A 23,438-nucleotide genomic window follows, 5' to 3' on the forward strand; every position below is an offset into this window, starting at 1 on the left:
AGGGGACATGGAACTACATGACCCTTAGGGTCTCTTCTTATCCAAACTATTCTGTGATTCCATTATTTTGTGACCTAGAGTTCTCAGAGTCTTCAGGTGGAGCAAAAACCAGGTGCCAGTAAAGTAAGTTCTGTTAAATTGGATCTCGTCATTACAACAACATTTATGCAGAGACAGTGTTGCATTGTAACACATTAATTATTATTTATTTATTTTAAAGTGTTTTTGCAGATGAATGAGTAATCTCAGAAGCCGGGGCCGCCGGGGATGCAGGTATCCATGGTTACCTGCGCTGCCTAGCGACAGCTCCTGACGCTGCTGAGCCAGCCCTGCCCTGCTCCCTGCAGCCCCATCCAGCCCCAGGCCAGCTCCCCTGGCGTCGGGGAAGCTGCTCTGCAGTCCAGGTTAGAATTAGAGTTGGTGGTTTTATATGAAAAAAAAGAAAGAGGGAGGGGACCGATGAAAGACTCCGGTCTCTCTAACAGCAATAAAAATCCAGTTGTGGCTCCAGGCAGGATCTGAGTCAGTGTGTTGATGTAAATCCTCAGCTGTGCTGTAAGACACAACTTTGCACAAAAGTTCATTTAGGGCAGGATTTAAGGGTATTGATTCATTTCTCAGCCAGACATAGACCAAATACTAATAAACTAGGGTTTGACTCCTTGACTGGGTGAAATGAAGCATAGCTTCATTAAAAAAAAATATTTATGTCATTTCAGAAACAGAAGATGCATTAATCTTATAAATGAGATTTAAAAATACATTTATAAAAAGGCTATGAGTCAGATTCTCCTAATTATGTCAATTTAAACTGAGTTAATTGCAAATTTAGAACAATAAATTTTACTGGACCTGGTTATGAAGGTCTTCTCAAATGTTGCTGGTTTATGCATGCCATGACTCACCAGCATCAAGTCATGACATACAGAGGTCTGCAGTTGATGTCACAGCCTTGGGCTCTGCTTTTCAGAGCATTTTCTCAGAAGAATGACTTGCAAGTACTTTTCACCTGAGTACTCAGGATGGTATTTGTGGTCTAGCTGAATTGCTTACACAAACAAGAGAACAAATTGCTTATGTAAGTCAGGCACTTCTGGTGCAGTCTTGTCTGTAAATAGGGATGCCCTTGTCTTCCTCCTCAGCCCCTGCTGCAGCACTCAACTGCCTTGCTGTAGAAACTTACCAAAGATCTTTTCTGAGCTTACAGTCCTGAGTTTGCCCTTCCAAGCAGTGTTCTGCTGAGCAAGAGCTCCTTTAGGAGGTTTCTTTCTGGACTATTGATCTGTTTTTGGCCTCTGGTATATTCAGGGGTGCAGTCTAATGAATGTGCTTTTGCAGTAAATCCTTGAAAGCACTATTGTTTTCTGATTATTTCTTGCTCATGACTTCCTTGAGGTTAGTGCCATGGGAGGTGTCTCTTACTCTAAATCTTCCAGAGTAATAAACTCAGTCATCTGTAGTGCTAGATCATTAACCTTGTCCCTGGTTTGGGCTGGATCAGCTCAGACTCCTCCCAGCAGTTCTTGGGCACTACCTGGGAGTTAGTACAGAACAGACACTGTTCCCTCCAGGCAGTTTGAAAGCAGTCTACAGTGCTTTGGAGACAAAGCGTGGTCACTAGTGCTGGCATTCTGGATATTTTGGTCTAGCCAGTTTCAGTATAAAAGTGTTCTGGGCATGTTTAATCTTCTGTAAAGTAGTGCAGTGCTTTAACTCGTTATTACACTGTTTACTTGCCACCTCTTGAGCAGGCTGAGCCTGATCACATTTGCAGAGATATAAACAAGTACAGGATTCTCATTGTTTTACATTTACTGAGATCCACTCAGAAAAACAGAAACCTGCAAGAAATGCATTTAGAGTGCAGATGGTAGTGGTTAGGATGCAGGTGTTTTTCAACCAATGTCTGTCATGGGGAATAAGAAAGTTTCAGCATGTTGTCCCATTTTTATGGAGATTCTAGGCTACCCCACGGATTCACTGAATGATGTTCATCTGTGTTTATCTTGTGTCAATTCTTGTGTTGTAACTGGATAGTTAGCAGTGGGGGTTTGTGAAGCACATAGCAATTAGGGTTATAATTCAAGACTCCTAATAAGATCTATGGTTTATTGGGTAAGGAGAGAAATGGCCTTAGCAAAACAAGGGACTGATGTTGCCGAGTATGATGCTGGTGTCCTTGCACAGTTAGAAAAGAAGGGACTTTTTGCTCACTTGGAATGTTCTCCAGAATCTTTGTAGTAAGTGCATTTCTCCTTTATTTCTATGCCTTTTTAAGCGTGTATTGAAATTTTCATTGGTATTCTTTTTATTTCACATTGTAATTACAACTCAGGACTAAGATCAAATTACACCCTTCCTTTCTTTTAATCTGTGTATCCTATCTCTTTTGCTTATCATTAAAGTTGTATCTTTCCTTGTATAGAAAGCTACAACTTTCTTTCATCTTCTTCCTTGTAAAACACTTCTTGGCTGAATATAATTTGTTCTTCTGTGTTAATTTAGGCTAATAATTCCCCTTGCCTAATTTGCAGCCCACATAGTGATGCAACTTCCCCTTGTTTTTTTCCCAGATAAGTATTGCCACGGTTCTTTAATAAAATGATGTAGGACTCTGTTTACAAAAGAGTGCTTCTGTGGTATCTTACTGCTTTCACAGGAAGCTTAACAGCTTGCAGAACAGTAAGTGGCAAATGTTTAAAGCAACATTATGCCAACTTGAGGACAAACTGTTCCTCTCATGAATGTTTTCAGGCTTAAATGAGAGGAAAATCCCCCTTACAGAATGTGAATTCTTGGAGGCGGTGGGGAGTGACTGCCACTTCTTTGCCTTGCCAGCAGCTCTGATTCTCAAGCACCTCCCAAGGCTTTTTTAGATCAGCTGTAGTATACTCCCAGCAGCAAGTAGGGATAAAGCTGTGACTGGCTTTGCTGAGGAGCAAAGATTCCTCTTCCATGGAGGAGGCAACAAGTCTTCCAGTCTGTCTCAGACAGAAAACATTGGGTTTTGCCCACAGATGCTGGAAAGGTACTGAGGGAGGAGACATGAAGCCATGGCAAAACTATTAATATGAGTAAGCAAAGACTGACAGTGTATTTGCAAAAACAGTGAGACAGAACAATTCCAACTTAAACAGTGATGAGTCAGGCCGAAATATGTGGAAATTTGGGCTTGGATGCGAGTCATCCATTAAGAAGATTAGTGTATATTACTGAACTAACAGTAGTTTAACTAAAGAGAGAAAGGAGCCCTCTATAATCTCCTGAAAGGTGGTTGTAGTCAGGTGGGTGTTGGTGTCTGTCTGTCCAGGCAGCAACTGACAGAATGACAGGACACAGTCTCAAGCTGCACCAAGGGGAATATAGGCTGGATATTAGGAAAAAGTTTTTTAACAAAAGAGAGATAAAGCACTGGAATTGTCTGTCCAGGGAGGTGATAGAGTCATCATCCCTGGATCTGTTTAAAAAAAGACTGGTGCCATGGTTTAGTTGAGGGGTTAGGGCATGGACTGGACTCAATAATCCTGAAGGTCTCTTCTAACTTAGTGATTCTGTGATTCTATGATTTCACAGAATTGTATTGGAAAAGATCTCCAAGATCAAGGTGTCTAATCTTTGACAGATCACCATGTTGTCAACTAGGCTGTGGCACTAAGTACCACGTCCAGTCATTTTGTGAACAATTCCAGGGATGATGCCTCTACCACCTCCCTGGGCAGCCCATTCCATTGTTTAACAAGCCCTTCTGTGAAACAATTCCTCCTCATGTCCAGTCTGAACCTCCCCTGGTGGAACATGAGGCCATTTCCTCTTATCCTGTCACTGTCTGCCTGAGAGAAGAGGCCAACCCCCACCTGGCTGCAACCTCCTTTCAGAGAGTGGTAGAGAGCTGCATGGTCACCCCTGAGCCTCCTCTTCTCCAGGTTAAACACTCCCAGCTCCTTCAGCTGCCTCTCATGGGACTCACTCTTTAGATGCTTCACCAGCTCTGTTGCCCTCCTCTGGCCTCAGCAGTGCTGAGTTCAGAGGGACAATCTGCCCTGGTCCTGCTGGCCACACTATTACTGGTACAGGCCAGGGTGTCATTGACCTTCTTGGGCACCTGGGCACACACTGGCTCACGTCACCTGTTGCTGACCTTCACCACCAGGTCCTGTCCCACTGGGCCCCATTCCAGTCACTCTGCCCCCAGTCTGTAGTGCTGCCTGGGGTTGTTCTAGCCAAAGTGTAGGACCTGGCACTTGGTCTTATTGAACCTCATTCCATTGGCCTCAGCCCATCTGTACAGCTTGCCCAGATTTTAATACATTTTAACAGATTTTAATGTTCTCTGTATTAATCCTCCGAAGCAGTAAAACCAGCCAGCGGTCTCTGCCCATCATCACTATTCTTAATCTCTGGACTTCAACTTCACATCAAAGTATTCTGGTGGCTTTCTTTGACTCCTGGGTCCTCGATTCTTTGAAGGAGGCAGGGTGGGGGGAACTGTGTGGCCATTATCTGTAAGTAATCCAGGACTTTCAAGTGGGTGTCTGGGCTGATGGATTTCCGATGGGTGATGTGCTGAAATCCAAAGCATAGAAAATGTGTTGTATGCTTTCTACTTTGTGGCCAGTCTTTAGGGTAAGGCACAACTTTGGATGCCCTAAAGATGACAGGGTGCTCAACTGATGCTGTGAATTTACCATGGGTAAGGTACATCAATTTGCAACTCATGTTTCTTAAAGGCCCAACTGTGCCTGAAGACTTTGTGAAGTATGAATGAATTTCAGGCTGGGATATCCCAGTCCTCCACCTCAGAAATATGGTCTAATAAGGGGAAAGAGAGAAATAGAATTAAAACCTCATCTGATGAAATCTGTGTTCTAATAAAAAAGCCGCCATTCTTCACTATAGGAAAGGATGTTTCCAGTAAATAATGGAAATGTTATTTGTCCAGGAAGCTTCCTAGGAGACAAAGGAGAATAACAGCTTCTAGATCACAAGGCTCCTGAAGATATAGGTAGAATTCATTATGTAGCAAACCTTTATGTTCATAATAAAGGGAATTGTCATATTTCAGTGTTTTTCATTAAAAAATAATTTTTCAATTAACCTACTAGATTTTGCAGAACTTTGTAATGAAAAGCTGTTTAAATAAAACATCTGTTTAAATAAAACATCTTCATCTGTGTGCACGGGCTTCAGCTATGTCTGATCAAGGGGGAAGAAGCATTTCCTGTGAGGACCCACGGCCAAGGCTGGGCTGCAGCTGGTGTGGAGAGGGATCACATTCTGGACCAGGTGCCCAGGTTGCCTTCAGGTGGAGGCAGGGGGAACTGAGGTGTTCCCAGGTTTCATCTGGCTGAAGATTTAGATGGGGTCAGTATGTGCCTTCAGACCTGCTCACTGGAACGTGTCCCACAGCTTAATCAGCCAGAAAACACCACTTGGTGACTTGGCCATGACCTGCAAACTTGGTAGGCAAATTACCTTTGCAAACCACCAGCAGCAGCAAATTTTCTAAAGAAGGTACATTGACCAGAGATAGGCCAAGAAGAGTAATTTACATGATAATAAAAACATTTAAAAACATACATTTCAGTGCTCCAAAATTTTTACCTTCTCATAGAACTAAATATAATTGGGGGTGGGGGAGAGGAGGGATGTTTCCATTAAAAAGAACTATTTTTCTGCACTAATTTTATCTTCCGTCTTCAAAGTTGACAGGCAAAATTGCTAAGCAGGTGAATTTCAGAGGCCAAATAAGAAGAAGTTGTAGGTTTTTTCAAAAATTATTTTAGTTATTTCAGTTTTTCAGGCACATAGAAGCAAAGTGCTTCTGTGAATCCCTTTGGGCAAGAAAGAACTAACTAGAAAATCCTCTTTGATATCCACGAAGCTTGGCTTGGGGGCATGGAGTTAGGCAAGATTTTGAGGAATTTTTTGAAAAGTCTAAAATATACTTTAAATCATGTGGACATTCTTTACATGGAAATCCTGTTTTAGTAGAGGAAATGGAAAGAGCATGAATGATGAAATATTTGCTTTGTATGTAAGAGGATGTACTGATCAATGTAAAGAAAATACTATTTTGTGATGTATGGTCCATTTTTCATGGGGATTTCAAGCAGAAATAATTGGTACTTTTTTAAGGTGATTAAGTTATGCCTGTATTGAGGAAAAGGAAACATCATAAGGAGGATACATGATGTGGTCTGTACTTCCCCTTACATCATTGACAGCAGTCAGTCTGTATTTATAAAAAGTAGACTGTACCAGTAAGTTAAAAAACTGGATTCAAGGCCTTGATTATGAGAAAATGAAGATTAAAGGGATAGTGGTTTTGATTGCAGTGCTAGACCTCTGTAATTTAATAACTGTCTGAAGCTTCATTAGGCACAAAAATGATGGAAGCATTTTTGTTTAGTTGTTTTGTTCATTAAAAGCCAACAGTATGATTTATTCTGATAGATAATTATTGTCTAAAATTTCTTCTTTCTTTATGGAAATTTTGCAATGGCTGCAACAACTTGTGCAACAAAATGAGGACAAATATGTTAGTAAAATAAATTTTTTTCCTTTGGTACCTTCTGTAAGCAGGATCCCATTCCTGAATGCTAGATTCGCTTACACATGACATTAAAACTCCAAAGCAGGACTGCAGGAAACAGCAATTGTCTGAAGGCAGCAAAGGTCAGTAAGTTTTTATGCTCTGCTGGTTTTTCCTCAGTTTATTAGAAAGAGTTGAAATTCATCTCCTGGCACAGTATTTCCCATGTAAAATTATCACAAGCAAGTGTGCTACAATAATATTTTTCATGACAGTCTACTGCAGCATATCACATATACCTTTATGATGTTAATGGAAAAAGAATTAATTTGTGGCAAAGTATTATGATAGATAGTTAACAGATGTTTTATTGCTTTTCAAACATAAAAATAATTACATTAATGCAAAAAAACTGGTGGCATTTTGACTAATTTTCAAATAATAAAAAACCTGCTTCCATGCATATGTTTATTTTCATAATAATAAAAATGAGAGCCATAATAAAAAGAAAATAACTCTGTACCTACACCATAAAAAGAGAATGGTTTTCTTAAGAAATGTTTCCACAAAGCAACAGAGATTGTCTGAAGGAGTCATAGTGAGCTCACAGTAGTGGATTTGATAAAGATGAGCAAAAGCATTTATTAATTGCCATTTCTTGAACAGATTAGTTAGAGGTGCCTCTTGTGAGCAGTAAGTTCCCTGTCCTATAAACTAATACAGCAATTAGATAGCATAGACAATCAATATCAAACCACTTCTGATAAAATATCTGATTTTAGTGGAGAAAAATGTATATCAGTAGCTTTTGGAAAGGAAGGCTGCCGTAAGAATCTACACTACAGACCACACACAGACAGAAGTACAGACCACATCACGTATTGCCTTTCAAATTTTGCTATCGCAGCTATTTGTTAGCTCCAGGCACAGGGTATCTGGTGCGAGCCATAACAAAGTCCCAGGGCTGTACATTGAAAAATTGTATTTCCCAAATATTTGTAAAAGAATTTCATACAAAAGCCTATCAGCCAAAAGTTTGTAACAGAATAATACTTCATATGTCTCAAATATTTCCCATGTTCCATATGGTAGCATTGAATCTCCTTGATTGTTTAATTATCTTCACAGGTTAATGACATCTAAGAAAGTCTTACTTTTCATCACAACCCTGGAGTATTTGGTTCTATTATGTTCTCACTTTAGGTTTAGTTAGAGGCTAAAATGAAGGTCTCTCTGAATGCAGCCAAACACACACTGCAGCAAACCCAGAAGCAGAGGCTGAAGGTTTGGACACACAAAAATAGAAGTAGCTGTGGCTGCTGAATCACACAGTTCTATGAAGTGCAAACCTGAGGTCTGGATTGTATCATCCATAGACTAGAGCAGAATGATTAACTTCCTCAGGACAATGCAAAAAAGATTACAGGTTTTTTTGATCAGTGATGTGTTGGAAAAGATGCTTTTAAGCAGGCATTAAACATAAATATCAGCAAATATCAGATTTTCTTCCTTTGCCAAGAAAAGAGAAAAAAGCTTGTATTTCCAATACTTGGAGACATGGGCTGTCAGGGACAGAAAGATAGTATTCTTCAGGGAGGTCATTCCAGCTCTAAATGATCATTTTAACTGTAAAGAATGGAGCTGATACAGGCTAAGTAAGCAAAACTGCAGTTTCTTCTCTGAAAATTCATGTGGAAGTTAAAGTACACTGAGAAGAGATTTTTGTTTCATTTGTTCTCTGCTGTCATGCCATTGCCTGGTAACATTTTCACATAATGCAGGCTGACACTTGGAAGCAGAATTAGTAGGAGGATTGATTTTGTTCCCTTGAAGAGTTTATTTGCTTTACAGCAAAATACTGAATGCTTCAGGTGTGAGCTCAACCTCATCAATTTCCAACCTCAAACTTTTATGTTTAAAATGATGGGGATTTTATGTTGAATGTTACTTTTATGTCTTGTGAGAACTGCAGCTCAGCTGCTTGTATCACCTTTTTTTGCAATTTTCAGTGCAAATGCAACATCCCACATGAAAAATTATCATATTTAATAGTTTAGTAGAAACAGCTTTTGTCTGGAAACAGACCAACCAACATATTGAAACTTTTCTCATGTTATTGTGTATTGTTCAAGCCTGGGATACACAAGAAGTGCTTCTGCTAGCCACCTGCAAAGCTGTGGGAAAAGGCACTCAAAATTCACCTAATTTTGATGTTATCTGTTCATAAAAACTCATATGTAATAAAAAAAACCTGCAAAAAATATAGTTAAGGATGAAAGATCAAGCTGCACAGAAGCTAGGGAGCACCACAACCAAGAGTTGCCCCTGAAACCTTCATCTAACTACCATGGGAATTAATTTTCTGCATTAAATCTTAAAGGCAAAAAATAAGGGGGAAGAATAGTATATGATTACTTAATTAAAGAATGTATTGAAATACAAGTGCACAAGGAACAGAATAAAGGTTGACAGGAAATAATTTATCTGATGTTTCCTATCTTCCAGTGTCAAGCCTCAGTTCTTCAGCCTGCATTCCCCCATGGATAGTCATACACCAGCTGCAGTGCCATAGTTGTATGCCTGAAATGGTAAATGATAGCAAAAGAACTTTCAACCTAAGTGATATTATATTCACATTTTAGTTTTGTAGTTGGTTACTTTATTGATTTCAAAAGGTGACTGAAAGCTTTAGTTTGACTGAAATCTGCTTTTACATGACAATTTAAGAACCTCGGTCGTATTAGAACCCTCTTGTTTATCAGATTGCTGATATCAAAGCTTCATGTAGGTCACCTTTGGACAATAAGGGTCTCTTATTTTTTGTGGGAATATCAGTCCAGGTGCTAATGCTTAAATGCCCTGATGAAGGAGAAAGAGTAACAAAGAGTGGTTCCTCTACGGAATAAATTTGTGCTCTGTGCTGTGTGGCGCTTCTTGATTGAAGGTGGATAGCTGTGGCCACCTTCCAAAGCATGGGTGGAGAGATTTGCTTACTTTAGCACATATTTTTAATTTCAACTCCTCATGGAGATGGGAGGTCCTTGAGCCTGCGGCATGTTGTGCACGGAAGGTTGGTGCTGCTGTGGTGCTGAAAGCAGGCTGTTCTTTGGGGTGCAGTGGGGTGCTTCTCATTCCTAGGCATGTAAAATGTCATGGCCTGTAGGATATGGCTCAGCTCCTTTTCTCCACGATTCAGTGATGACCTACATTAACATATATGTGTGTTAGTTGTTTTAGTATTGCCGAATATCAAAGATTTGGTGGAAAGTTGCTGCCGTAAGAACTTCTAAGAGGATATGCAATACTGTTTTGTAAGAGCTGTGGAGCCACAATCAGCAGCTGTATCTCGCTGGTGAAACAATCACAGAGGGGTAACTGAAATAGCTAAGAAAATTTATCAGAAAAAGAACACCTTGGAACTACAGCTATTTCTCTAAGTTCTCTCAAGATGCTCTGGTGCGTTCATATGAAAATGACTCCTCAGCTCTCCATATGGACAATGAGTCATTCTAATGTCAAATGCCCAAAGCCTGAGGAAATTGCAGGTTTGTTGTTGCTGAGTCATAGTGGCATGTGCATCTTGCTGGCTTCAGCTGGCATACAGGAAAGAGTGATATATACCACTTGCTTCTCAAATCTTTTCTTGTCTCAGCCTATTGGGAGGATTGTCTGCTTCGGAGAGGTCGTAGAGAATAATGTTAGGAGTGTCCTCAGATGATGCTTATTTCCTGTTTGCTACTTGAGCTACTAATTAAAATGGAATGCTAAGTGGAGTGTAAATGAGTATTATATAGAATGGGTCATTAATGACCTTTTACACTAGTCTGGCATTTCTACTGAAAGATCATTTCCCCTGCTGCAACAGTGGAAGGAGATGCAGCAGGGTGAGAGCTCTGTCTGTCTGTTGCACATGTGTGAGCACCACCACTCACTATGCACCACTGAAAACAGCTTCCATTCCCATTATGCAATACCAATTTTAATTGTTTATACCTTTCTGAAGCACTGAGTTTAAGTCAAAATGTTTCATATCTTTCCTGTGCTTCTGGCTGAATTCCAGAATATTTCAGTCAAATAATTCAGCTCCTTCAATAAATGAGCCTAAGAAAAAGGTGCCACTTTACTCATGTTAATACTTTGAGATCTGTTCTGTAAAGTTCTCCAGCACTATTCTGCAGGTATTTTAAATTTGGCAAAGAGATAGCTCTCATGTCAAAAATAAGCCTTCTTGGAGTTGCCTGCATGATAGGTTAGCAAAAGCCCAGTATGTTCTCAATTTCCTGAATTGGGATGAACCTGGCCAAACAGCATGAGAAAGGCAATTTTCTTTTGATACAAAGGCTCATCCCAGGCCTCCGGTGATGGTAAAGGACCTAGAAACAAGGCAGTGGGCAGGACTGTTAGACTTGCTAATGTGGGGAAGGAGTTATGCTTGTGTCTTCACAGGTCGCAACATTAAATTTGTTTGCATCATCCTGATTGGCAAAGGCACTGTGAATGTCTTACCCCCTACTGGACAGCACAAATGCATGGATCACCCTTGCAAATGCTACACACACTGATACTGTGTGCACCTCTGTGGCAACCCCTGGGGATCCCTTTCACACGTGGTTCGTAGGGGTACCCACTGGCGAGGAGCGTTTTGGTAAGCTGTACAATGTGAAATTGCCTGGCCCCACGGACATTGCAGCCCAGGTGGTGGTGCCAGGACCCCTGGTGAAAGAACACAGGATGGGATGAGATATGGTACAAAGGTCTGAGAAGAATGCACAACTTTCCAGCTTTGCTCTCGCAGCCACAAGAACTAGATACGCTAGGGGCTTTGCAGGCCTTGCTATGCTTTTACATTGAGGATACATTTGATGTTCTTATGAAGAGTGTTAACTTTGATGTCTCTCCTAAAGGTATTTTCAGCAATACTTCCTTGTGGTGTAATCAAACCTTGGAAAGTCCCATAGCATCAGTGCTATTGCTCTCCCCTTGGACTTGTTCTTATGTGTAGGGAGTGTATCTGGAAAGGCATACCAGGCAAAGCTGCTGCTCTATTGGCCAACTGACCTTGTTTCATCCAAATCAGACAGCTCTAACAGCTGCAGCTCAGCACTGGGCCTGGTGCAGCACATGGGTTCTCAGAGAGAAGTGGGATCCGACAGTGACTTTCTGGAACACTGCAGAGTGCATCTTAGGCAGCTTGATTCCAGCAACTGGTACTGCTCACACTTTGTCTTCATTAAACAAGCTCAGCTGTGGCTTGCAGAGGAAGCTAACACCACTAGTGCCACTCTTTGAGCAATGCCAATTGATATTAAATCGGTGCAACACGCAACACTGCAAACAAGGCAGCCATTGATTTCTTACTGCTGGCTCATGGCCATGGGTGCGAAGATTTTGATGGCATGTGCTGCATGAACTTAAGTGACCATCCAAAGTCCATTCATAAGAGTTTCAGCAATCTTAAGCAGCTCACTAAACTGCCACTGCAACACAATGAAGGTGATCGGTGGGGGTGTCTTCATGGCTCGACAGCCTCAGCTTCAAGGCATGGCTGAAACACTTAGTAATGTATAGCATAGTTTTCCTCTGTGTGTTCTTAATGATTGTGATATACACCCCATGTATTATATCTTGTGTGCAGCAAATGATCAATAGCAGTCTAGATAAGATAATGGCTTTACTGGTGCAGACAGTTTTAGCTGTGCAACACATAAACAAAGAAGAGGGAATTGTTACCCATAGGTAAGGCTTTATAAAAGGAAGGCCTTGTAATGTGGCTCCATGTTACTTCTGCTATGGGAGAGTGACTGAGCTGGGACAGCGGTAGAGAGACATGAGAGATGTGATAGACCTGCTGTGTGACAGCCACATGTCCACACCCTGGTGCATGGTGATTGACTGACTTGGGCCTGTTGTGTTGTGTTAGCTGGTGATAACCAGCTAACTGCTTAAAAAAGGCCAGGTTTTTGGCAAAAAAGAGCACAACTTTGTACCTGCCTGGGGTCCCTATGTTGCCCATTACTGCAACACCTTCCTTCCTGACGATGAAAATCCTCCCATTTTTTTTTGAGGTGATAATGATTATGTCAATTAGAATTCATAAAGGTTCAGGAAAGTTGTGAGCAAGCTGTAGCTTTAAGCTTTTTAGAAATGTTCTGCAAAAAAAATTTGCAAGCTTCATTGTTATTTTAAGCCATTGCTTTACCCTTGGCTGATCAGGTGTAACACATGTACTTTTCTCACAGAATAAACATGCTTCCGTCACTGACTTTGGGTGAACTCAGAAAATCTTTCCATGTCTTGGAACACTTTTAACTCTATCCTGGCTTTCTGGGCCTAGAAGGGGAACCAACCTAGAGTAGTGCTTATCTGAGAAAAACAAAGAATTGCAGAGCACTTCTGTCCATGCAGTTTGCCTTGGAGTCTTCACTGCAATGCAGGTCAGGCTCTTCTTTGCTGTTTTTGTAATGACTTTTGCCTCAGGCTCCTACATCTAGAGTTCTTATGCTCAACCTGCTATATGGATCACTAGAAAAAAAAAAAGTCTTCTAAATTACACCAAAACAGTAGCGAAGAAGTGGAGATTTGGCACCTTCTCATTTAAGCAGATAGGGAATCTTTCCTCATTACTTCTCTGGATTATATTTGTAAGGTCAGGATCTTGTTGAAGATGAAAGTATCTAGGAAAAGCATTCATCATTAGAAATAGCTACAGGGTAAAGGGAGTTATTTATGAGTGGAAATTTGAACCATTGGGCTGAATATGGGAAAGAAAACTTGCCTATGGCACTGCAAGCAATTTTCTTAGAGAAGACATGTTAGGTCTGGCCTGATAAGGCAGCGAGGAAAATCAGTCAGAAATTACATCTACACTATGTCTTTATTTAACAATCTATGCCAATTTTGTTTAGCTTATTACAAAAAGCTTACAGAGATTCAAAATGCACTAAGTGATGACCTCTGGACTATGACACAGAGGGGGAAGTCCCCCACTGCTCTTATCAGAGTATCAGGAAATGATCTGGCGACCAAATTCTTTCAAAGAGCCATGGCAGAGCTCATAGGAGCCACACATTTGATAGCCTTTTATGTGCTACACCATCTCCTCCTCACCCACACTGGACTGTTGGATTAAATGCAAATGAGTACATAAATACTGCCAAGAACAGCTCTTGAATCCTCAGGCTGATTGGAACTGCCTCATTCATGCTCTTATGTCTAATAGCTTGTGCCTTCCAAAATCGGTTTGACATATTTAAACCACTTATTATAAGTGATCCCTGTCCTGTTCTGAGCCCTGAATGCCACCTGGCACATGAGCATGTACAAAACACAGTCCTTTATGGGCCAGGAAGGATGATGGAGCACGAGTGCACTACTAGAGGGCCCAAACTGATTTGGGTGTGCCTTCAATCCATTCGTCTGTCGTGCACATGGAAGTTTCCATACCATTGTTGGAATACTTGTTATAGTTTAAATCATCCTTTTTTAAAAGATTAAAAGAACAGTAAGGACAATATATAAATCTATTTGTATAGCCTTGACCTAGTGGTCTTTCAGTGGTTAGGGTAGAAACACTAAATGTGTGTATTAGGAGTCAGTACATTCAGCTTTACTTTGTCCAGTTCCTACCTCCACTAGGTAATGAGTATTTCATTCAGTGGCTCAGTCTTAGAATGTTTGCCTGAAGCACTAGGACAAATGCTAAATGACATTTGTGAGATCCACTTCTATTACCTGGCTCAAGTAAATGTGCAAAATTGCAGCAAGAAGGAACTCTCAGTATATTCCCTACTGCAGTATGTGCTGCTGCATGTGTTGACTGCTTTTAGCTGGCATGGTTGGTTTTTTACAGCCAAGCCTCTTTTTCACAGCTGCAGATACAGTCCCAGTAACAGAACCTATGGAACAAGCCTCTGATTCTTTCCTCTGTCTTCTAGGTATGGACTGTATTATCACCCCAATAAGTGTGTAAGAAATACACTGGTTTGTGGGAGTAAATCTGTTTTCTAGGACTACCGTGCTCTATTGAAAACCTATCCAGATTACTTGTAACTTGGATAAATGCCATGCATTAGTCACCTACGCAATACCATTCTCCAATTCTACAGGGTAAAGGGTGAAAACCTTGGTGACACCAATGTATTTTTTTAGAGCAATAGAAAATGCATACTCAATTACTTTGCAATGTTTTTTAACTTTTATCACTGTTATTTGAGACCAGTTCTTGGTTTTGTTTTTAATAAATAGATCAGTCATCCTTAATTCATCTCTGAAGCAGCAATATGTGCAAGAAAACAGTGTGTGAACATCCTGTAATTAGTCCAGGCTTACGTACATACTGTGTTATACATAGATTTAATAATAATAAAATATGATAATTATACATATACAGTAATATATAATAGACTTAATAATAATGTCATGGCTGGGTGTCCAGGGCCTTCCGTACTTTAGCATTCTTTTTACCTTAATCATCTACCCAAAGTCATAACTTTGAATTGTCATTGGTTTTTTGAGTTGACGTAAACAGAATGGAGGGATATTCATCACAGGCTGTTTGGGTCACCTGTCTCTGTGAACCTCAGTAAATGGCATGAGTTCATACTGGGGTGAAATTTGGTATCAGAGGATCACCAACAATAAGAGCAGTGAGGTATGTGGATGAAAATTTCAAATAACATCTATTTGCCTTTATAAATTTTCTTCTTGCTACTCAGGCCATGACAAAGAGGTTACTTAAACTGATTTAATGAGTTCCTAGTATGCTACCCTAGAGATGGAACAAGGAAACAGAAAGTCACTTCTCTTTTGAGATCCTAAAATATTTAGGCAGTTCACACCCACCTCTTTCTATCTGATTGATGGTATGTAATTTTCCAAATTTGGTAAAGCTAAACATTGAGTTTTAAAGTTAAGCTATTAGAAGAATTCTTCTCAAGACCAGGAGCCCTACTGTAATGAATCTTGTAAGAATTTATTTCTAATGAGATTTTCAACTGTGATGGCAAGTTAATGGCATGATAACAGGACTACAGCCACCTGGAACACTGTTACAGAGGGTTGAAATACATCAAAGAGAAAACATTCAGCAGAAATATGTTTAAGAATATTGAAAGGGTTTGGTTTTTATTTATTTTCCTGAAGAGACAGTAAACATTCTTACTTATTTTCATTTGTTTTGGGACACCACCTAAAGACACTGGATATCCATGCCTAAGTCCATGCCTAGCCTGACACAGAGATGATTTGAGAAGAGGCTGATCTTAATTGAATTTGATGTTGGTTGCTCTCACCACTGGCCCTCTCCTTCATTCCATTTCTAATAGTACTAACTTCATTTTAACGCAAGGAGAACCACACTACAAAATAGTGATGAATGTTGCAAAGTGGAATTGGCAATTCTCAACTATTTTTAGAAATTCCTCCACTGATAAGTGAAGAATGAAAAGGTCCTGCAAATTATCATAACCCAGTTAAATAACTTGAATCCTAAAGAGATTTTCACTATTGTTTTTCTGGGAACAAAATCTGTTTAGAGATGAAGAGTGAATTGTGGGCTTCCTAATAAGCCTATTACAGAGCAAGATTTATGGCTAAATCCATCAGCATTCCTGCTTTCCTGCTAGCTATTCCTTGCACCTTTTCTTCAACAAAGGAGATTTCTTTTACACAAAATCTGAGTACTTTTTCTTGTCTAAATAATGTCAGATGTTCCTCTGAGTTGCAATCCAAGCATCAACTTTATCAAGGTATTTCATACTCGAATTAACATAATTTCTGAATTAATGTTTTTAAGCTTTTTTACATAAACAATAAATCTGGGAGGATGGTGCCACCTAATGTAAGCAAAGAACATGGCAGCTACTTTTAGTTTGATGCTGTTAAATTAACAGCAGGAACTGAAAGATTGGGAATTTAGTACTCCCTTCTGTTTCCTCTCACATTACCTTGCTTTCGAGGCTTCCTTGAAAACATGATATAAATGTGTATTTTAAATGAAAGTAGAGATTCCTAATTTTACCCCACTGCATCTATTCTATGCTAATTTAAAACCTGACTGACTGAAAAGATGGATAGAAAACAACCTCAATATAAAGAATATAATTTTTACCAGGACAGAGATTAAAGCTGTTTCTCCCTCTGTCCGGAAGAATCTTTCACTAGTTATAGAGATTTAAGCTTATACTTCTCTTTATCTGACCCAATGATTTTTTAATCAGCTTACATCAAGCAGAGCAATTTTAACAAAGAGGACTAAGCATCTTTGTCATCTATTCATTTAGCAACAGCAGTTGTTATAGAATAGAATAGAATAGAATAGAATAGAATAGAATAGAATAGAATAGAATAGAATAGAATAGAATAGAATAGAATAGATCTAGCTGGAAGTGATGTACAATCCAGCTGATCCAACTGATTGATTACTTCAGGACTGACCAAAAGTTACAGCATATTATGCAGGCCATTGCCCAAATGCCTCTTAAGCATTGACAGTCTAGGGACATGAAACATATTTAGGAAGCCTGTTCAGTGTTTGATTTCCTCTTGGCAGAGAAATGCTTCCTACTTTTGAACCTCACATTTTTTAATATATATCAAATACAGATTTGAATCTGTATTTTTGAATATATATCAAATACAGATTTGAATCACTAAGCATTTGAACATAGTTATTAAGGGTGTCAGTAAAGGGGGCAGAATTACATGTCTAAATCCATTCAGGCATAAACTGATTTCAAATCATATCTATTGTACCCAAGATAACTGCACTTTATTGAATTAAAAAGGAGTATGCTCTACTTGTGAACACAAATAATCTACTAAGGAAAAAGGAATATGAATACAAGTAAGCCAGAACGTTCTATGCCTGCAGATGTCATAAAGGAGAATTTACTCCCAGAGTGGACAGATTTACTGAGGAAATCAAAATAAAGGATCTGGAACTATGGTGTCATAGCACAAATACATTGAAACATCTAGGTAATTAGGCTAATAAATCTTATATCAAATTTTAATCATCAGAAGTGCCAAAGTTTAAATTAAGCATAACACCCAGTGCAGCTATAGAATGCTAAAAGTTATTGCAAAGAAAACCTTAAAGATAACTTCCTCTAGATTCCAGGTGTTACCTGAAAGAGATCCAAAAGTTAGTGGATATAAAGAGCTTTTTACAAGCAGATATATTATGTGGGCAAATGTGCTTTTTTTTTTTGTTTGATTTCAATTTTGTCAATTTATAAGTGCAAATTAATGTAGCAGATGCTATTAATTTATCATTATTTATCTCAAAAATATGTACTTTTTGGACATATAATTTGGAAAAATTTGGATTGTAGAATAAATGGCGTTGAATATTGTTAGTATACTCAGAGTGCATACTAAATATCATCATTTTAACATAGTGCTTTCAGTGATTTGCATAATTGAGTACTAAGAAACCGCTGATGGTTCCTCAGGAAAAATACTTGACAAATCATCTGCCATGCAGGCTATGTTTGCACACTGGATCAGTCTGATCCTGTTGTACTTGAGGGATGCTTCTCCCTTTACTTTTTCTTTCTAATGAGATTTTCAACTGTGATGGCAAGTTAACAGCATGGAAATAGGACTATAGCCACCTGAAGCACTGTTACAAAGGGTTGAAATATGTCAAAGAGAAAAACATTTAGCAGAAATATGTTCAAGAATATATGAAAGGTTTCTTATTAATTTTTATTTCCCTTAAGAGACAGTAAACATTCTTACTTATTTCCATTTGTTTGGGGGCACCACCTAGAGACACTGGATATTCATGCCTTGCCATGGAGCACCTCTCACTGTAGTGTTAATACACTTTAATGGCAGCTGGCCATCTGCTTTAAAGTGGGACAATTTGGAAGCTGTGTGGAAGCACATCTGAACTCTCATCTTAAGTCTAAGTAAAAGGCCAAGTCTATTAAGTGACATTTTCTTCCTCTTTTTCCAGCAAGCAGGGGTAATCCTGGAAAAATCAAAGTGATTGAGGTGTGTGATGGACATTGTGCTGTGTTTACCTGGAGGATGTGCAAGACATGTGAACAAAGGCCATAAGATACCATGAATTTTCTCCAACCTTCTGCTAAAATGGCGTTGGTAGGTGTAATGCCAAAAAGCTCTTTTGATTTATTAAAAAAATATGGATGTTGATACCAATATCCAACTGTGATGGACAAAGACTCTCTAACAGTTTAAAATTAGAAAGTGTATGTTTATAGTGATGCTCCCAAATACACACCACCATTTACTGGTGATTAGAGAGCCCTTTTATCTATACAAGTATTGAATACTCAAAATACAAATACACATTCATAACTTTGGTGTCACTGACATCTTTTCATAAAAATCCTCTCTTTAGGATTTTTTCCTCTTCTGGGAAGCTGAGGTCCCTGAAGAAGAATGTAAACAATGGTTATCTGCTGCTGTGGAATGCAACAGGTGCATCTGTGATTGGCCTTCTGTGAGTGTTTGGATTTACTGACCACTCACAGGAGAGGTTTCTTGCTTTCTGCCTGGACACAGAACTTTGTGGATTCGATTCCTTTTCTATTCTTAGTTTAGCAAGCTTCTGAACTTTTCTCTCTATTCCTATTAGCATAGTAATAATGTAATACATATCATAAATTAATAAATCCAGCCTTCTGATCATGGAGTCAAGATTCTTGTCTCTCTCTCTCACCCTGAGGAACCCTTGCAAAGCCATGTAACACTTTGGTACATCCCATTCTCTGCTTCGTATGGTAATTAGTTCAAAAGCTATTAAGCATGCACAGTTTGTTCCTTGAAATGGGTCAGTGGTCCCTTTCATGGGAAGGGGTCCCAAAATGAGGAAGTGAAGTATTCCTTGTTCTGACCTTTCTACCTTCTCAATGCAAATATGACAAATGAATCCTTGGTAGAACTCCTACTCCCTGTCTTCAATTGGTTTCAGAACAGAGGAGGCCTACAATTGTCTTATGTTCCTAAAAGCTACTTATCAGTTTCTATATTCTTCATTATAAACCCTGCTAACCAAGTATTGTGTTGAAAATCAATCAGTTATTAGTTAACTACTAACTCTTAACTTCATCAAGGCCTACCCATTTATTTTAATTAACTCCAATAAAGCTTATCTCTAACTAAAACCTTAGTTCCTCTAAAATCTCTAAATTCCTTAAAGTTTATGTCTCATTTGAAGACTGACTGTACATGGAAAAAGAAACCTGTGAAGGGTGGTGGCAAGTAACAAGAGGCAACAAGAGTCACATGATGAAGCACGGAGGAGGAGGGTGTATTGGGTAGGACTCGGAACACAGGAATTCTTCTTCTAGTCATGGTCTTGTTTTGGTTCCAATTCAATGTGAGCACCATTTGTGCCTACCTTTTGAGAATGTAAAAAGAGAAAACCATGTGAGGAAAATTTAAGAGGACCTAGGAGAAACATAGCTACAGTAAATGAGATTGCAATACAAATCTAAGCCCTAACAATGTGTTTTACTGGATGGCAATATGGAATTTATTAGGTGAACTATTTTGTAAATCTTGATGCTGAATAATATATCAGCTGTAAAAAAAATGCAAAGAAAAAGGCCTGTGAATAGAAGCTACAGTGTTGTTTGGTAATGATGGCAAGGCACAGGGTTGGAGGTAGAAGAAGAAATGTATCCTGTTGTTCAAGGAACACATTAGGTTAGATTTACTTGAAGGGATTTCACTGTTCGAATTCTGCATTTGGCTTTGTAATACTAGGCTTTGGATATTAGCACAGAATTTAATAAGTTTATGATGATGTGGGAGAGACTTAGTGAACACCTCCTTTTGCCAGCCTTGGAACTGGAGAGTTAAAGAGTCTTTTTAATAAAAATTCCTGCAACAAGCCCGCCAAAACTCATTGTAACCTGTATATTCTACAGTACTGTATTCTGTATCCATACTGTAACCTGTGTATCCATACAGTAGTGTTGGCACCAGTCTACATTATAAGAATGTTAAACAGCTTTAGAAGTCTCTTTATCCTGAAATGGGAGAAAACATTTTTTAGCAACTGAATGTAACCTGCACTAGTTCGGAGAAAAAATATTTTCCTGGTGGAAGCTCCAAAGCCTGATTCTTTGCTGTTTAAAACGATGTTAATTTATATCTAGAAATTTTCCCCCCTTGGAGAACCAAATTAAATGGGAGGAGAGTACAAGCAGTGATAATTCTATATTTTTTTTTTTAAATACATGAAAACCCCACTCTTTTGTTAGTAGCTGGAATCAGAATTGGTTTGAAGCCACAACGATGCTGATGTCTGTCTGAAGGCTCCCATCACCTCACCAGCAGATCGCTCCCCTGAGCTGGCTGTTGTTCACCACAGTAGCTGTCACCAGAGAAATTGGTTCTCTTTTTTTAGATGCTGAAGAGCTACTAATGGGATAATGAGCAGTTTGCACTTTCTCATTAGCACTTATTCATCAGAGACAGTGCATACAAAGTATCTATAGTTAAAGTATTAAGTAACCACTTTGGTGACATTTGTTCTGTATTATATTTCTGAAGTGTCTAGATTTTTATATTGGTATTTGATAAACTACGGCTGAAGCCCTGTATATTTAAATTAAACAATTATCTAAACTCATGGTATCAGTTCTACATTCTAAAATAAAGGGATTATTTTGTGTAAATCTTTGCTTCTTCTCCAGAAAACACCTTTTTGAGCTGTTCTTCTCAGACTCCCTTTCCTGTGATGACACAAAGAATATATATGAATATGAAAATATTAGTCTGCACCATACATACCCTTGAGAAATTTGGTTTACTTTTAATGATGTTAAAAACTGTTTTGTAGTCAGTATAGCTGGAAAAAGAACATTTTTAGCACATTTATGCTAATGTCAAATTGAAACCATCTCAAGGCCTCTCACACCTACCTGAAAGGTTTAAGGACTGGAGAAGGTTCCTCTCTAATGAATTAGAAAAGGAGGAGGGGATGAAAGATGGGACAAGCATTTTAGGACAAGCCTAAGAGGCAGGTCTGCTCCAGCCCATCTCATCTGTCTCCCAGGAAACAAGGGGTGGCTGAGCATGGCATGGCTGTTTCTCACAGCTGTGTTCCCGATCAAGCAGTAAATATTGCTCACTACTTTTTCACCCTTTCTTACTGTGACCAATGCTAAACTGGGTTTTCAGGAATTTGGAATTCACTACTTATAGTGTCTCTTATGTACAGTTCAGTGATAAATGTAAAATAAACATGATTCCATTAACTTTATTTTCCCTTTCTCTATTGTCAGAATACTTCTCCCTCAGAGGATGCCTTCCTCTGTAGGTTTTTTTTTTTGGGGGGGGGGTTTCTTTGTTTTGGAAAGACTGCAAGACTGCAGAGAGGTTTGTTTTAGGAAGAAAACTCCCATTTCCATTTGAAAGCTGGTTTTTACAAAAGCTTAGTTACAGAAACTGCCTTTCTGAATGTATTTATAAAAGCCATTTTTTAATAAACCCCTGGATTTTTCTCATGAGATAACAGTGATTTGTCTTGATTTATCTTATTTCCCAAAGGTGGGAAGATGATGAGTGTTACTGACCAAACAATGCTCTTTGCACTAATCTGTGTGTTGTGGTAGATCTGAAATAAGCTTCCATCAGTTTCTGGATCTGATTCTCAGATTCTCCAATCATGACAGTTTCTCTGAAACCAGCAGCACCTTGCAGGCAGATCTTGGCAGAGAACTCCCTCCCTCTCCTCTTTCAGTCTATCCACAAAGCAAAACAAAACAACACTTTTTTAAGAGGATGTAATAAATACTTGAGATGGAAATAGTTGATTCTTTCAACATTAATGAAAGGATTGTTTCTTTCTAATGATGTTCAGAAGATTGGCGCCTCAATTACACTGTTTAAAGCAGAGGTTTCTCTTTCTTGTCTTTAGGATCTGTTTAGCAGAACAGAGTAGAACAGAATGTGAAGTGTGCCAGAGATGTTTTGTACTTGCAAGAATGTAATGAAGTTAATTAAAAATATGTATAAATTAATCAGATGTACACTCACATAATAATTTATTCTGGATAACATCTGTGGTAGTTATCAGGCTTGATCTGCCACTTGAATCAGAACTTGTCTCAGTTTATTCAGGGTGGTTTACACACAAATTCTGAATACCTCCAAGGATGGATATCCCACAGCCTGTCTGGGCAACCTGTGCCAGTGTTTGACCACTGTTGTTGTGAAGAACATTTTTATTACTCTGAAAAATGAGATTTTTAACCTGAAGTGTGTCTTTTTTAAATTAAGAACTGAGGTTGTTCCTGCTTACATTCAAAACGGTAAAAATGGGAAGCCAGAAGAATTGTTGCTGTCTGGCCTCTGCCTCTCAGACAATTTGGTGTGAGTGGTCCTTCCTGGTCAGAAGTGTCCTTTTGACACAGCTCATCCTAGCAGGCTCACAAGCATCTCTGTAGGTCTATGACAGCTGTACATTGCCTAGAAAAGGAACTGTGCAATTGTGCCTACTGCTGTGTGGTGGAAGTCTGAGGCAAACATTTCTGAAAGAGCTACTCTGAAAGCAAAATGCTGATTTCCATGCTATCTGACCTGTAGGAGCCTGATCCTATTGAATGATTTGAGTGTTGAGTTTTTTAATGTCTGGCTGACAAAATGTTAAGACATAAATAAGCCCATTTCTTGAATAGTAGTTGTTCCTGTTGTTGCCTGCTCTGGTCTGTGACAAGTGGGGCAGTTCAGAATGGGATAGTTCCAGAAATTGCATAGATGGAGTCACAAATGTGGGATCTCTAGCCTACAAGAAAAGGAAATATTTTCAGAATCCCAGGTTGGGACTTGGGCACTTATATTTATGCATTGGACTGGTGATGCCCAAGATTTTTCTGAATTATAGCTCCTAATGCATAGTCATTATTTTGGGTAACAGAGTTGT

At 39.1% G+C, this 23,438-nt stretch overlaps 1 protein-coding gene across 1 annotated transcript in view; it reads left to right on the forward strand.

Annotated features, from left to right (window-relative positions):
• Positions 1 to 23,438, forward strand: part of LGSN (lengsin, lens protein with glutamine synthetase domain) — a 59,864-nt gene that overhangs the window by 14,665 nt on the left and 21,761 nt on the right. The gene's annotated exons all lie outside the window — the stretch shown is intronic.

Source organism: Melospiza melodia, chromosome 3 (genome assembly GCF_035770615.1).
Source record: "Melospiza melodia melodia isolate bMelMel2 chromosome 3, bMelMel2.pri, whole genome shotgun sequence".
Lineage (NCBI taxonomy): Eukaryota > Metazoa > Chordata > Aves > Passeriformes > Passerellidae > Melospiza > Melospiza melodia.